The sequence below is a fragment of the Pseudorasbora parva genome, chromosome 20, assembly GCF_024679245.1.
Source record: "Pseudorasbora parva isolate DD20220531a chromosome 20, ASM2467924v1, whole genome shotgun sequence".
Lineage (NCBI taxonomy): Eukaryota > Metazoa > Chordata > Actinopteri > Cypriniformes > Gobionidae > Pseudorasbora > Pseudorasbora parva.
In genome coordinates, this window is record NC_090191.1 from 37,459,133 (window position 1) to 37,474,335 (window position 15,203).

General features: G+C 40.2%; 1 protein-coding gene across 7 annotated transcripts in view; it reads left to right on the plus strand.

Annotated features, from left to right (window-relative positions):
* Window positions 1–15,203, plus strand: part of erc1b (ELKS/RAB6-interacting/CAST family member 1b) — a 225,045-nt gene that overhangs the window by 207,540 nt on the left and 2,302 nt on the right. The gene's annotated exons all lie outside the window — the stretch shown is intronic.

Here is a 15,203-nt window from a genome sequence, read left to right on the forward strand (position 1 = left end):
ATATATATATATATATATATATATATATATATATATATATGAAACCGTATACATCTATGATATCTGTAGTACAGTATATTTTTGTAAGGGCATATTTATTACTCATACACACACACATATACACACACACACACACACACACACACACACACACACACAGGTCCTTCTAAAAAAAATTTTTTTTTTTAAAGCATATTGTGATAAAATTCATTATTTTCCATAATGTAATGATAAAAATTAAACTTTCATATATTTTAGATTCATTGCACACCAACTGAAATATTTCAGGTCTTTTATTGTTTTAATACTGATGATTTTGGCATACAGCTCATGAAAACCCAAAATTCCTGTCTCAAAAAATTAGCATATCATGAAAAGGTTCTCTAAACGAGCTATTAACCTAATCATCTGAATCAACTAATTAACTCTAAACACCTGCAAAAGATTCCTGAGGCTTTTAAAAACTCCCAGCCTGGTTCATTACTCAAAATCGCAATCATGGGTAAGACTGCCGACCCGACGTCTGTCCAGAAGGCCATCATTGACACCCTCAAGCGAGAGGGTAAGACACAGAAAGAAATTTCTGAACGAATAGGCTGTTCCCAGAGTGCTGTATCAAGGCACCTCAGTGGGAAGTCTGTGGGAAGGAAAAAGTGTGGCAAAAAACGCTGCACAACGAGAAGAGGTGACCGGACCCTGAGGAAGATTGTGGAGAAGGACCGATTCCAGACCTTGGGGGACCTGCGGAAGCAGTGGACTGAGTCTGGAGTAGAAACATCCAGAGCCACCGTGCACAGGCGTGTGCAGGAAATGGGCTACAGGTGCCGCATTCCCCAGGTCAAGACACTTTGGGCTACAGAGAAGCAGCACTGGACTGTTGCTCAGGGGTCCAAAGTACTTTTTTCGGATGAAAGCAAATTTTGCATATCATTCGGAAATCAAGGTGCCAGAGTCTGGAGGAAGACTGGGGAGAAGGAAATGCCAAAATGCCTGAAGTCCAGTGTCAAGTACCCACAGTCAGTGATGGTCTGGGGTGCCATGTCAGCTGCTGGTGTTGGTCCACTGTGTTTTATCAAGGGCAGGGTCAATGCAGCTAGCTATCAGGAGATTTTGGAGCACTTCATGCTTCCATCTGCTGAAAAGCTTTATGGAGATGAAGATTTGGTTTTTCAGCACGACCTGGCACCTGCTCACAGTGCCAAAACCACTGGTAAACGGTTTACTGACCATGGTATTACTGTGCTCAACTGGCCTGCCACCTCTCCTGACCTGAACCCCATAGAGAGAATCTGTGGGATATTGTGAAGAGAAAGTTGAGAGACGCAAGACCCAACACTCTGGATGAGCTTAAGGCCGCTATCGAAGCATCCTGGGCCTCCATAACACCTCAGCAGTGCCACAGGCTGATCGCCTCCATGCCACGCCGCACTGAAGCAGTCATTTCTGCAAAAGGATTCCCCACCAAGTATTGAGTGCATAACTGAACATAATTATTTGAAGGTTGACTTTTTTTTGTATTAAAAACACGTTTCTTTTATTGGTCGGATGAAATATGCTAATTTTATGAGATTTATGCCAAAATCATCAGTATTAAAACAAAAAAAGACCTGAAATATTTATGTTGTTGTGCAATGAATCTAAAATATATGAAAGTTTAATTTTTATCATTACATTATGGAAAATAATGAACTTATCACAATATGCAAATTTTTTTAGAAGGACCTGTGTATATATATGCAGGTCCTTCTCAAAAAATTTGCATATTCGGATAAAGTTATATATATATGGTAGTACAATGGTACTTTTTTGCTGGTTTCAATACCTAATTATGAATAGTTCCTTGTGGAAAGCAATCATCCGTGACACTTTCCGCATCCGTGAGACGCCCCACTCCTGTACTGCAGATTTGTCTGTGATGAACGTTCATTGTTTGATGAAAGTTACTGTCATTTATGTTCTGTGGCCAGTATTCAGCTCCTCTCTCATAACGTTCGAGTCTTCTCTTTACTTTAGAGACTGCTGATCTTAGACCAGTATGTAAAGTTTACAATCTTGGAGGAGAGAAGCGGAGTGCTCGACCGCCCTTGGCCAAAGTCATCTGGCTGTGATCTGGCAGCACAAAGCCAGCTGTATAAATAGGGGAGAGTCTTGCATTTTACGGGTCACTCTGAATAAAACATGAACTAGAGAAGATTGATTATTAATGACCTCAGGGCTGGAACAGAAATAATCTGTTAGGCCTTGAATCCTTCATTCTTTTTCCTTCACTCTTCCTCTCTCTCGTTCTCAGCGCACCTTCATCTGTCTTTCGCTCACTTCTCCTCTCTGTTTCCTTTGCGATTGGCACGCCGATAGATGTTTATTTTAGCCATCTGTTTTCAGACGTTCCCCTTTGAATAGATCAAGAGTTCAATAAGGATTCATGCAGATTTTGTGATGATTCACAGGCTCACACCTGTCAGAGCTGGCATCAGATCTCTGTGTGGGCTCCAGTGGCGGTCCGTGAGGGAGTTTTCCAGGGAGGCTGATATTTAAATCAAACCAGTAATAGATTGTAGTAGGTTTTGATAATCATTTAGTCTTTCTAGACTTTGACTAACGTTCATCCTGCACCTTTATTATAGCAGATTTTTATATGGCCTGTCATTCTTTTTCATGCGAGCCTTCAATAATTTGGACTTTGTCAGTATTTTGGCTAAGTTTGATAATCTTTCTTCACCTGTCGCATATGAAAGTGAAACGGAAAACGAATTGTCTTGAAAGGTTGCCTCTGAAACAGAAGAAAGCCAATTTAATTTCTTCTCTGTTTTGCCTTTTTCGATCACATTTGCAAACATGTTCTGATTGATCAGTTGGATTTAAGAACAGAAAAGAAAAACGGCTTCAGAGCAAAAAAAGACAAAATATTAAACAACTCTAATATTGGCAGATTATATATGCATTGCAGCTGGGGGTTTTAAGCCGGGGTCCGGGGTCCTCCAGGTTCTATGGGGTCCCCAGAAAATTTCATGAAATAAAAAGACAAAGCAAAAATGGATAAAGTCTATCGAACAATCGGTTTCATTTCTGTTTCACTTTGGCATATGCATACTTTCCAGAATTGTATGTGTTTGCTTTGTATCTTTCTAGGGCTATAGTCCCCTTTATCTTGCTCTCTGGGGTTGTAAGGTTTGTGTTCTTAACATAGTTCGGACGCTGCAATAATGTATAAATGTATACATTTATACATTATTGCGAAAGTTGCTTATATAAAGTAATTTTTCATTGAAAATGTTCTTCAGCTTTATACATCCAACATTAAGTATAGCCCCCACATAAAGGTTCATCATATTTGGGGGTCCTTGACATCATACAGTTTGAAAACCCCTGCATTACAGCACCCTATCAGCTATCAGCCAATGTCAAATATTTATTTTTACTTATGCGTGTCATTTTTAATTTATCGGTATTAGGTATTTAATTGTTTGTTTTAGTTATCTGTGCTATCATACAGTATAACACTTTATAAAATGTGCTAATACTTTATTTTACAGTCTCCTTGTTACATATGTTACATGTATTTTTCATAATAATAACTGTAAATTATGCATAATTGAATGCAATTTAACCCCAACCAAACCCTAATCCTACCCTAAACCTATAAGTACATGTTTTTAATTCATATTACTCAGTTCTTAAATATATAATTACAATGTAACAATGACACCTTAAAATAAAGTGTATCCAAATGCTCAGTTAATCTTTAAAATGTCAATTTAATAACACTGTTAAATGTAATCTTTAGAGAATTTCAAAATTAACATTACATTTCCATACTGTACATTATAATTCACTTGTAGCATTTCATTTATTATTTTTTTATTTTTTAATATAGGCCATTTATTGAAAATAATTACTGGATAGGGGTTACTGACCAAATTTTTATATCAGGGCGCATCCCTTATTTTTTATGTTACTTTAATAAAAACAAAACTTCAAGGTCGGTTGTGCACCGGCCTACTTGAGCACTGCTTTAGTTCTTACATTACTTTGAATAGATATTTGAGGAGACTCCGCCTGCCATACCTCCTCTGATGGACCGCCACCGGTGGGCTCTTCGGGTAGGACTGTTGGTTAAAAACAACAGGAGTTGGTCCTGGATCCAGCCCACTGATGTGCAGTGTTGGCGTATGTGCCCAGTGGGGCGGGCTGCAGGCTGACAGGGCCATGAATCCAGGGCTGCGTAAGTGCAGTGTAATTTAAACGGGCAGGAAATGGGGGTAAACATAGTGGAACAAGCCCACAACCCGCACAGCCACGATTAATGAAAACACATGGAGCCTGAGCATATGTGTGCTGTAAGTGGGCCTTTATATTACGAGTGTCTCTGTCTCTCTTTCGTTTACTCACATCATTGTTCAAGTAATGCTGTGTATCAGTAATAGCAGTAGTCATCTATAAGTCACAAAGGTGTGTGGCTGCAGACAGTGTAACGTAGTTGAAACGTCTGAACAGCAGATGTATGAATGAACACTCCTTAAAGCAAACACATCACAGAGACAGGAAGTGAGACACAGAGGCGTCACTGACCACTAATTGATTATTCTGTCTTATTGACTGACCCACTTATTGAAGGCAAGCATCACTTGTAGTATTGTTCATACTAAATCATTGATTTATAATCAACCCCACATTGTTTGTAATACAAACTTGTATGAGATCTTGATTTCATTTGTATGGATTTACAGTTTTTACCTGGAAAATCCCATACACTTGTATTTGAAGAGTTGTGTTTAGAGACGAGAAGATTTTCAAACTTATACAACCACATAGCAAGTTACTAAACGTGACTCTGAACACTTCAATAGCACAATAGCAGCGTCCCGAAAGCCACCTACAACATCATGATGCTGGATTTTGCGCTTATCAGAAAATATATAAAAATCAGCCTTCCAGACTCTAATCTGAACTGAAGTCTTGAGCTGTTGCTTTGGTTTCTTTTGTCTTGAGTTTTCTAAATCCAACTCTCAAATGCTGTTTTTGTAATACATCGTTTCAACGAGTGCTAATCCTGAGGGGGTGCTGACCGACTAAACCAACAAAACTTCTCAACCGACCCCTAAACATTCAGAGCGAGGGAAAGCACGGCCCCGTCTTCAAAGCAATGTGAGATGAGCCCTCTGTGCCCCACGCTTGTCTGTTCCAGGGCTCGCTTCTCCTTTATTTTCCCACCCAGCGAATATGTATGAAAGCACCTCAGACACACAGAGATGGAACGAGGGTACGTCTCGCAACACATTTCGACTCGGGCGAGAGGAAGAATAATATATGAAATAAATACCCCCAAATGATGAAACCATAAGCGCGATTGAGCCTTCTCAGCTGGAAGCCGCCAAGGCAAACAACGAAATACTTCAGCAGGTTTATTGTGATTTTCGCGCCCTGACGAATCGGGTTTTTGCGTTCCCGAGCTCGTTGCTGACTTGGGTTACAGCGACAGAGCCACAACAGCATAAACTACACCAGCTGATGTGCCACAGAAATGAACATTTCAGTCTTTGCTACGTTCCGATTTTTAATTTATGTATTTGATTATGTTTATTTGTTCTGCTGTCCTTTGAAAGTAATGCAACCCAGGGCTTCAGTCTAAACACAAAATATTTCTGAGGTTTGTCACTCTATCGGCCAGCTGATGAATCATCCTGCCAAGAGGGGAGCTGTCAGTCTGTGGCGCTGCTTTTCTGATGGCTTTATTTGCGTGTTCACATGCGACAAAACCCACACCATTCGTAGTCATGGCATCTGTTTCAGATTGAACTTTGGCTTGGAAAAAGATACCCTGATGTATCCGACTCCTTCCTCTTTTTGCTCGCCGTCTAAGCCAGTAGCAGCCATATTACGAGTCTTACAGCTCATTCAGGGCCTATCAGATTAATAAAAGCCGTTAAGAATTGAGAAGGGTTTTATAAAACTTTGTGTTTGAAAGTGGGTTGTTTTCCACAAATATTTAATACCCTGTTGGGCTCTTTTAAAGGCTGAGTGCTTCCATGCAAACCATTGGGGTGGTTTGTTTAGGGTGGGGCTTGTTCCATTAAGAGCCGTTGCCATAGAAAACCGATTGGCGCGTTGAAGTTGCTGTTTTTTGTCTCCTACAGTGGTGAAATTTCACATAGCTCAGTCTCCTGTGTGTTAGCAAACGAGGATTCACAACAGTCTAGCCATGATCGTTAGGAGCAGCTAGGAAAGTTTGTGCCGCTCGGAGCCTGTGGAGGAATGTGGTTGTAATTTATCCCTATGCATCCTGAAGGCCCTGCGGCAGTTTGGGCTGAGTCATTGGAGGGGAAAAAAAACAAAAACGAAAATTATCTAAGCAGCGCAAAAATCAAAACTGGGGCTTTCATCAACTTGTGGTGGGTGTTGACACTGAAGTTATTTCAATCTGGGTTTTGATCGTGATTGCGTCCCTGACTTGACCACATACTTCGTAATATGTGCCCCCCTCTGCTGAACTCCTTCAGCCTCGTTCAAAGTTGCGGGCAGGGGTGCGACTCCTATGTGAGCATTCCCCCCTGAAACTCAATTACACTTGACTGATGGGGTGCACAGATCCGGCCGCAGATGAGGCTGAGGGCCGTTCTAATCAGATGCGGTCGCTATACAGTCGCTTTTTATAAAAGACCACGCCCTCTACATTCTGATTGGCTCAAATCGGACATTATGCAAAACAGCACCGGGGTTAGTCAAGTTGGAGTGCTTAGCTCAGAAATTGGGGGATAAAATGAAAGTGAAGTGAAAGATAAAACGGGATAGTAAGCCTCTAGGATGCTGTAAATACAGTAAGAGGATAAGCAAGGGAAAGACAAACAGAGAAAGGGCGAGAGAGATCCCAGTTTAAGTTGCTCTTATAAAGCCGCAAAAGCTTCCTACTCTAACGAGGAGGAAGTGGGGAAAGAGCTCGTCATGAGCTGAACACGATCCAAAGAGACCATTTTTAGAGATATGTTTGTGTGTCTGCTAAGAAACAGGACAAGCCAAAGGGAAGGATAAGGCTAGAGTTAAGAGAGCAGAGAGAATAGTGAAGGGTTTAGTCCAACAAGATGAAGCAGATTGCACAGATAAGAGCTTGTAGCATAGTCACCCAACCATAGCAGCCAGGATGGAGTGTAAATCCTCTTGTTAAAACTCCATTAAGAGTTTGCATTCAGAGACCTGCGTCTGCAGTGGGAAGAGGGACAAAGGGGGCCGGTTTTATGCTTTTGCAGTTCATTCTGACAAAGACTCCAGTTAGACAGGTATACAGTAAAGCATCAAGTGTCAGTTTAATATGTAAAAGTTGATGGCACAAAGGAATGATAGAACAAACTCAAATAATTGGGGGGGGGGGGATTTCTTTACATCCAAAAGTAGTATGGACATCTAGTTTACTTGCTCCTAAGTTAAACAAATAACAGGGGATGTTCACGCTTGGCAGGTTTAGTTAAACTGCAACTAACTAACTAACAGATTGCTCTTTCTGTTCATTTGAAAAAGTGTTAAAAAGCTACCATCCGAACCAATGAAAAGATGGATCTCGGTCCATTCCTAAATGAACTCTGGTACTGTTCAACTAAAATATATGAGCACAACATGGACCGAAGACATCTAAACACCAAAAACAGGACGTGATGTCAGAAGAGGCACCCCTATAAAGGACAGAATGTCTGTTTTTTTTTTCGAGAAGTTTACAGCTCCATTGTTGCAGTAAGCATTCTTGAATAAATAATGTATGCACAGCAGTCGGTTATTGTTGGGATATCATCTTTACATTTTCACTCCCTTAAACGTGGCATAGAACAAAATGAACTGTGATTAGTTGCATTACATGTCAGTCAAACGTTTTCCTGGGCGGTCCTTGACCAATGAAGGTCTGGCTATGCGAGACTATCATAGGAGCTACATCGACTATTACAGGCGTCAGAAACAGAGACTCTTTGCCTTTGCAGCAGATATTTGTTTGTGTGCAACGGAGGAATTCCAAATGCTGTTTTGACTTCTTTACACATTTTCTAAGCTCTCATTTCTCAGCTGGTAAAAAACCATCCAATGTATGCACATACAACAAGCGTGTTTTGCACAGCACACAGCATTGGTTTGAATTTTCGGTAAGGTCCATACAATATATTCCAAAATATACATATAAAAGCTACTTTTTTGTTTTGTATCTTTTAAGCATGTTTTTAAAAGTGACAGTGTGAATGCTAAGCGAACCAAGACTAAAAAGAACCAAGAGAACCAAACTACATGTATGAAAACACCTTAAAAATATTATTGTCTTTCAGTTATTTGGTGCTATTAGTCTGTTTACATTTGGCAAATACAGTTTTTAGTTTATCCACATCTTCATACACTCTTGAAATTGGGTAAAGCCAATCAGATTAGATGCATTGTCAATGGGCGGCACGCCATGAGGCCGCGACTAACAGTTCAGTTAGCTCATTCCTGTGTGATGTGGAAGAGAATAAAAACTCCATCCGGGAGTTGGGATGGCAGAGGTAACAGTGCACGAGAACCAACAGAAAAATGCCAGAGGGGAGCATTTGAAGCTTGGCCCGGAGAGAAGAACCTTCAAGAAAAGTGACTTCATCTTATTTTATTAGAAGAGAGAGGTGGCCCAGAGGTTTTAGGGGGGATTTTCTTAAAAAATTAAGAGTGGATCGCTGCCCCCCTCCTTCTTGAAAATTATGAGGACCTTTTAATACGGTCCCGTGATAAAAGGCGCCGTTTCCTGCTAAAGGAGTCATTGTTTTCTCTCAAAATACTGTAGCAGTGTCACATTTAGGGGAAAGGCTAATGGCATTTTTTTTCTTTATGCAGATTTATTGAAGAAAGTCTTGATTGCTTTAGCAGAAGGCCAATTCAAGGTCAATTCCCCCAACCCCAGATCCCCTTTACACACTCTCTCTCTCTCTCTCTCTCTCTCTCTGTCTGTCTGTCTCTCTCTCTCTCTCTCTCTCTCTCTCTCTCTCTCTCTCTCTCTCGCTCTCTCTCTCTCTCTCTCTCTCTCTCTCTCTCTCTCTCTCTCTCTCTCTCTCTCTCTCTCTCTCTCTCTCTCTCTCTCTCTCTCTTCGATTGGAGCTTGTTTCCAGCATTAGCCAAGGCCTGGGACCCTAATGACTGCCATCTTTGCATCAGCATTGAGACCTGACTAGCTAACATTCCCACAAAATAGGAGGATCTGGAGGAGAGATGAGGCTGTGTCATTCAGGGTGATGTGGAGAGCGGATTAGCTTGAAGGGTTTGAGTTTTAGCCGTTTGATCTCCATGTGCCACTCCAGGCATAAATGTGCAGCACAGCATTTGTTGAAACACATCCTCTCTGAGTCATTGTCAGTGCCGTCAGCGCAGTCCAGACTCTCCTGTCATTGTCTGAGTGTGATGGTCTGCTGCTGTGTTTGTTCTTCTCTCGTAATGTAGCATTGTTTATCAAGACAGGCAGAGGAGGCTGACCATGTGCACACAATCCCACCTGACATTAATCTGCAACGATAACACGCAATAATGCGCTCTTCTCTCGCCTGTTCCCTCTTTTCCGTCTCTCATCTTCTCATTATGTTTTCAGTTCAAGGCTGGCGTGGGGGCAGATAATGACATTTTTCCCTCTATGCAGTACTTTATCTGTTATCTTTATAGCTCTGTTTTTGGATGATTTCTGCTAAGCACACAGTCATAAAATAGGAAGTGACAGTCCTTGTAAGCTTTTGTCACACAGGGGAGCTTTTTTACTTCTTTGTGTGTCTGTGTTACACCTAAAGTTTGTTCAGATATTATTTGAATATCAGATGCTTTAACATTTTATGTAGAAAATCACATAGTGTATGATTTGCTCAGACAGATTTTGTTAGCTTCAGACTATGATTTCATCCAGGTGGAGCTGAATTTAGAATAAATATTGTTTTCATTTCTCACGCATCTCCTAGCAACAAAGTGCCTGTTTCTGCATCAGTTTGTTGTGTTACAGATGATGTGAAAGTAGTGTGTGAACCTCAGTTGTTTAGTGTATGACGCTCAGTTTCTCTCTGTAACCATTTACAAAATTCAGCAAATGTATGATGCCATAATGTTTAAAAATCACTCCAGATTGTTAAAAGTTGTGTATTCCAGCCTTTAATGTATCCATTTTTCCTTTTTTCAAGTTATGTTACTTCTTGAATTTACGCCATATAAATAACTTTTTTAATTTATGAACTTTGAGCAATATAATTTAATCCCTTCTCTGCAACATAGTTACAGCATGTTTAGCTCTGCATGACAACAGAATTAGATTGCTCCTTTTATAAATTATTATATACAAAGCTGTTTCAAGCGGCACTTTGTCTATACATGGGCAAAGTAGATGCATGCATACTATGAGGAGTAAACGCTTGTAAACGCCGTAAAATACCATCCAGAAAAACAACCACAAGACAGTTGTAGACCTGCGACTCTGGAAGAAAGTAATAAAAAGGTACACAAACATAAATCAATAAATAAAAAAAGTGCCATGCTTCACCCTTGAAACACACATGTGCATGTATTTATTTATTTATTCAACCTTAGTGATCTGATCACGTTAAGCCATATCGCAGTTTTCATTTAAATTGTGCAGCGATACTAGACGTGATCTGCAGACTTTTAAAAAATGTAATAATCCCAGCTGACTGTGCTGCACTGTTGTTGATTGCTGAAAGCTCAAATTTGCCAAAATAATAAAATTTGTCCATTAATGGGATGTGTAAAATGTTGTGAATGACAGGTGTTCCCACTGTGCTTTCTGTGGGTGTAACGTAATGATGTAACTGTTAGCGATGATTAGGCAGTATTGTCTTCACTGACCTCGGCTTGCCTGGTCAGTTCTTCTAGCCCAGCTGCAAGCAGGCCGAATGTGTGGCAGTGTCAGCCGCCCCCCAGCCAGTCCTTCTCTCTCCTCCAGTTCTCCACTGTCTACGCTTAATGGGGCTTACAGCAGCGGCGCTCTGCCAAGCTGCGCCCTCACGCAGATCCATACATCAGCCCCCGATGAGGCTCATTAACCCTCCTCTCATGACTCAATACACTCCTCCTCTCTCCTTCACTTGTTCGTCTCCATCACGTCTTCACTTTTCTCCTGGCCAACGTGTCAGACTACAGTATCCCGGGAGTGTCGTCACAGGTGACGAGATCATGAGACGTTAAATCGGTCCAGCGCGGTCCCTCGCCTAAACCCCACCCTGACCCAGGGCCATTTCAATGCTCTATTATGATTTTTTAACTGTTTCACCGGCGATCATTTACACGAAGATTTCATGGGCCACAGAATATTTTGTGTGTATATGAATATGTATGAATATCTGAATATGCAGTATATCAAAAGAAAGAATAGACCCCTTGCTTTTTTTTTCTTTTCTTTTTTTTTTACAAAAATTCTTATTTTTGATTAAGTTTTATTCTAGCTTCATGCATTCCTTTTTTATCAATACTTGAATGTGGGTAAGTTTCATTTTAAAAAAGCGAAAACAAAACACCCCCAAAGCTTCACAGTCCTATAGCTCATCCTGGGCAGACATTTCATTCAGTAATATTAGGCAGTTTTGATTTATATGCTGTTTAATGTTGATGATGCTTACATATGTGTATTCTTACAGATGATATTGCTTGTTTCTGCTTCTTCTTCATCTATGTTTTAATTAGGAGATTCTGCCTCTTTCAGAAGATGTCATAGTTCCCCCTGCAGTTTAATAGTGTGAACACAGAAAGCCAGAATTTAAGTGTGAATATACTGTTACTGAGGAATGTGCTCACTTTTTATGAACTTAAATGGGGGTTATAGGCTGATATATTGGCCAGAGGATCATCAATAGCCATTTGTGCCACATTCTGTGCATATTGAGTAAACATTGTGCAACATTTGCAGTCATTAGTAGCACATATATCTACATTATTTTGAACATTGGCATCCCTGATCTAAAGGTATCGATATTTGTTGACCATTAAACATAAGCTTTTGATCTACTTTGTTCATTATATTTGTGTGTTTCTGATCTATGTCTTTGTCTTGTCTCCTGTTGTAGAAAATTCAGACCTCTCAGGTAGCCCTTTTCCTTCTTGCATAGCTTTTTGTGACTGTTTTGCATTATCATGCCTACTTAATTCCTGGCCAGGTCTAAAATCCAGGATTTGACCAACCCTCTCACTCACTCCTGGCTCAGAAGCCACGGAGATTTTCTTGCTGGCACATCCGTCATCTCCCTTTTCAAACCCTCTCGGAGCCTGAAAGCGGCTAGCGTTGCATTAGCACTAGCTGTGTGGCTCGTGAAGGGGTGGGTCTTCTCTTCCCAGTGTGTTTGCCCTACAGTTGTGCAAACACCCTTCTGACGGATCGCTCCGCCTGCCCCCGGTGACCCACCGTGGCATGTTTTGATTCATTAATTATGAAATAGTTGCACGATCCAAACTTACACAAAAACACACATGAAAGGGAAACATATTTTATGATGTATGAATATTACTTCCAGTTATTGTTACAGATGTCTTTATCATTAACCTTGTTAAAGTTGGCGTTCATAGGCCAGGAGAGCCAAAGAAAATACTTTTGTGGGTTTATGTGAAATATTCCACTTTCAATGGGCTTTGGTTCAGTGGCTTGTGTTCAAATCCGAAAAGCAATTTAAAGGCAGTACAGCGCCACGAAACACTGATTGTCCAGATACGGCCAAACGGAGGCCACGGACGGGGACCCGGGACAGTCTGGGTTCAGTGGGCTCTCGATCAGATACTGAAACTGAAACAGCAGCTGGCACATTGCTTAAGCAATATTTTCTTGTTTTCCAGTAAAAGTAAATACATTAAAAAATCTAATCTTATTTGAAGCTAAATAAAACATCATTTTAGAAAATATATGTTGCATTACATTTATCTTTATATTCATACACATGCCTCCCCCCCTGCAAGTTTGTTTATTAAATATTTTGCTTATTAATTATGTTTGCGCTAGCAGGAAATGTCTAGTACTCCAGTTAACACACATTACCATATTTAAATCCATTGCACAAACATCCACACACTTTTCCCCAAAATCAGTACAGAAAAGGCAGAAAAAGTTTGCAGATTCCCTTGGCCTGCCAATGGGATAAGAAAAATAAACATAACAGTTACATTCTCGATTATCAAACAATGATTATCTTAGTATCCTATGCTAGTTTATTGTGTTATGCAATTTTGCTTCTCAAGTTCTTATTTTAAAGATCTTTAAATATTTTTCCTGGAAAACAAGACAAAAATAGTGATTATATGGTAATTGATAATCCACGCACATGCTTCAGTTCCCTTTATTAATCTTTTCCTACTCTCTTTGTCTCACACTGTTTGAATAATTAGTCCTCTTGATGAGAGTATATTTTTGTCTTTTTAAATCATTTGAAAGAAAATAAACAGTCTGCTGGCCACATTAGCGTGTGTGTGCGTGCGTGCGTGCGTGCGCGCGTGCGTGCGTGCGTGCGTGCGTGCGTGCGTGCGTGTGCGTGTGTGTGTGTGTGTGTGTGTTTTAGTTTGTTAAGAGGCACCTGCTTCTGCCATGGCAAATTTCCTGGCTTGCTTGGCACTGCCAGCACTAAGGAATCCCCCCTTCTCTCCTCTCATTTCTCCACATCCCTTAGCCAAACCTCTACGGAAATCATTTGGAAAAAGGATTTGAGCATTAAAGATAACCACACCTGTGATTATCATTAGACAGAGGTGCTGTAAAATGTTAAATCCCTCTCTTTAGTTTAAGTTTCTTTTAATGAGCGGAAAATTAAACCTTTCGGGCAAATTCCAAGTGTTGAATTTTATATAACGATTTAAAAAGAAGTGCTTGGTGAGGTGATTTGTTTTCAGTAGTGTTTTAAGGGCTAGACGAGAGAGACAGAGAAGGGCCCTCTTACTAGGGGCAAGTGGGGGGGAGGCGAGGGGTCTCGATCCTCATGAGCTCACATGTCTGCGTCATCACCCCACAGCTTTCTCATTTCTCATTGTCACTTTGATTCGTTAGACTCCCTTCTCTATGGGCTATTTAATAGTTCTCTGGACACTTGTTACCTTTGCATTTTTTAAACTGGAGGAGAATGGAACCAGTGTGCTGGATGCTACTTTACTGTGTGCCAATCTTCCTCTAGTCTCGTGTAGCCAGATCTTCAGACTGACTGCGGAAGCTCTGGACTCCATCACAGCTTTCATTGGCTGTGACATTTTTACTGTCATTGACAGACATGTAAAGCAACCAAGCACAGTTTTGTTCCACGTAATTTTTAGGGGTGTGAAAATGTAAAGTGGATGTCCCTATGACCACTGTGTATCTGATAAATAATTCATTTAAGAACACTGTGAGTGTTTACTGCAACCATGCCGCAGTAAACTTACTTTTGAAAATCCAGCATTATCTGCGCTAAAAGCTTCGTGGTTAGCGTGACAACATATAACGCAACTGTGTTTGAGGCCCAGCTCGAGGTCCTTTGCCGATCTCATTCCCCTCTCTCCACCCCACGCTTTTCCTGTCAAAAATCTCTACTGTCCTATCCAATAAATGCACAAAAAGCCAAAAACATTTTTAAAAAATTTAAAAATACTGATAAGTGCTATATATGACATATGTTTCCATCCACCTATTTTTATGTGCATTTTGGGATATCACATGCAAAATGCTGGATAGGAAACGCAATACACTGCACATAATTCTAAAATGTTATAAAAATATAAAACATTTCTGCACATGTTAAATTCACAACTTTGAATGAAAACATAGCTATTGTCATTGACAACTTTCTTCTTCCATGAAGGGGCTTGATTGTCATGACAGCTTTGTTTCCAGGCGGAACATTCCTGTCTGATTCAACCAATCAGATGACAACTTGGAAACTCCCAAAGTGTTTCCTATTTTGTGTGCCTTATGTATCAGACATTCAGCCAACTGTCTAGTATTTCTGTATTATATTAAACAATAAAAGTGTTACTCTTTTGTCAAGATGTATGGCATTATGGAAAGCGGTAAAATCACTATAGTCAAGCTGTAGAATGAAGAGTATTATAGTATTTATTTAATATAAAATTAACATTTGCCATAATAAAGTTTGAGTAAATTAAACGTTGTATGATTCCAGATAATTACAGTATTATTGATAATCTGATGCATCATCTTTTGTCAGTGGTAAATCTACCATTACCAAGTTCACATTCATGTTTAACTCAGCATTTTA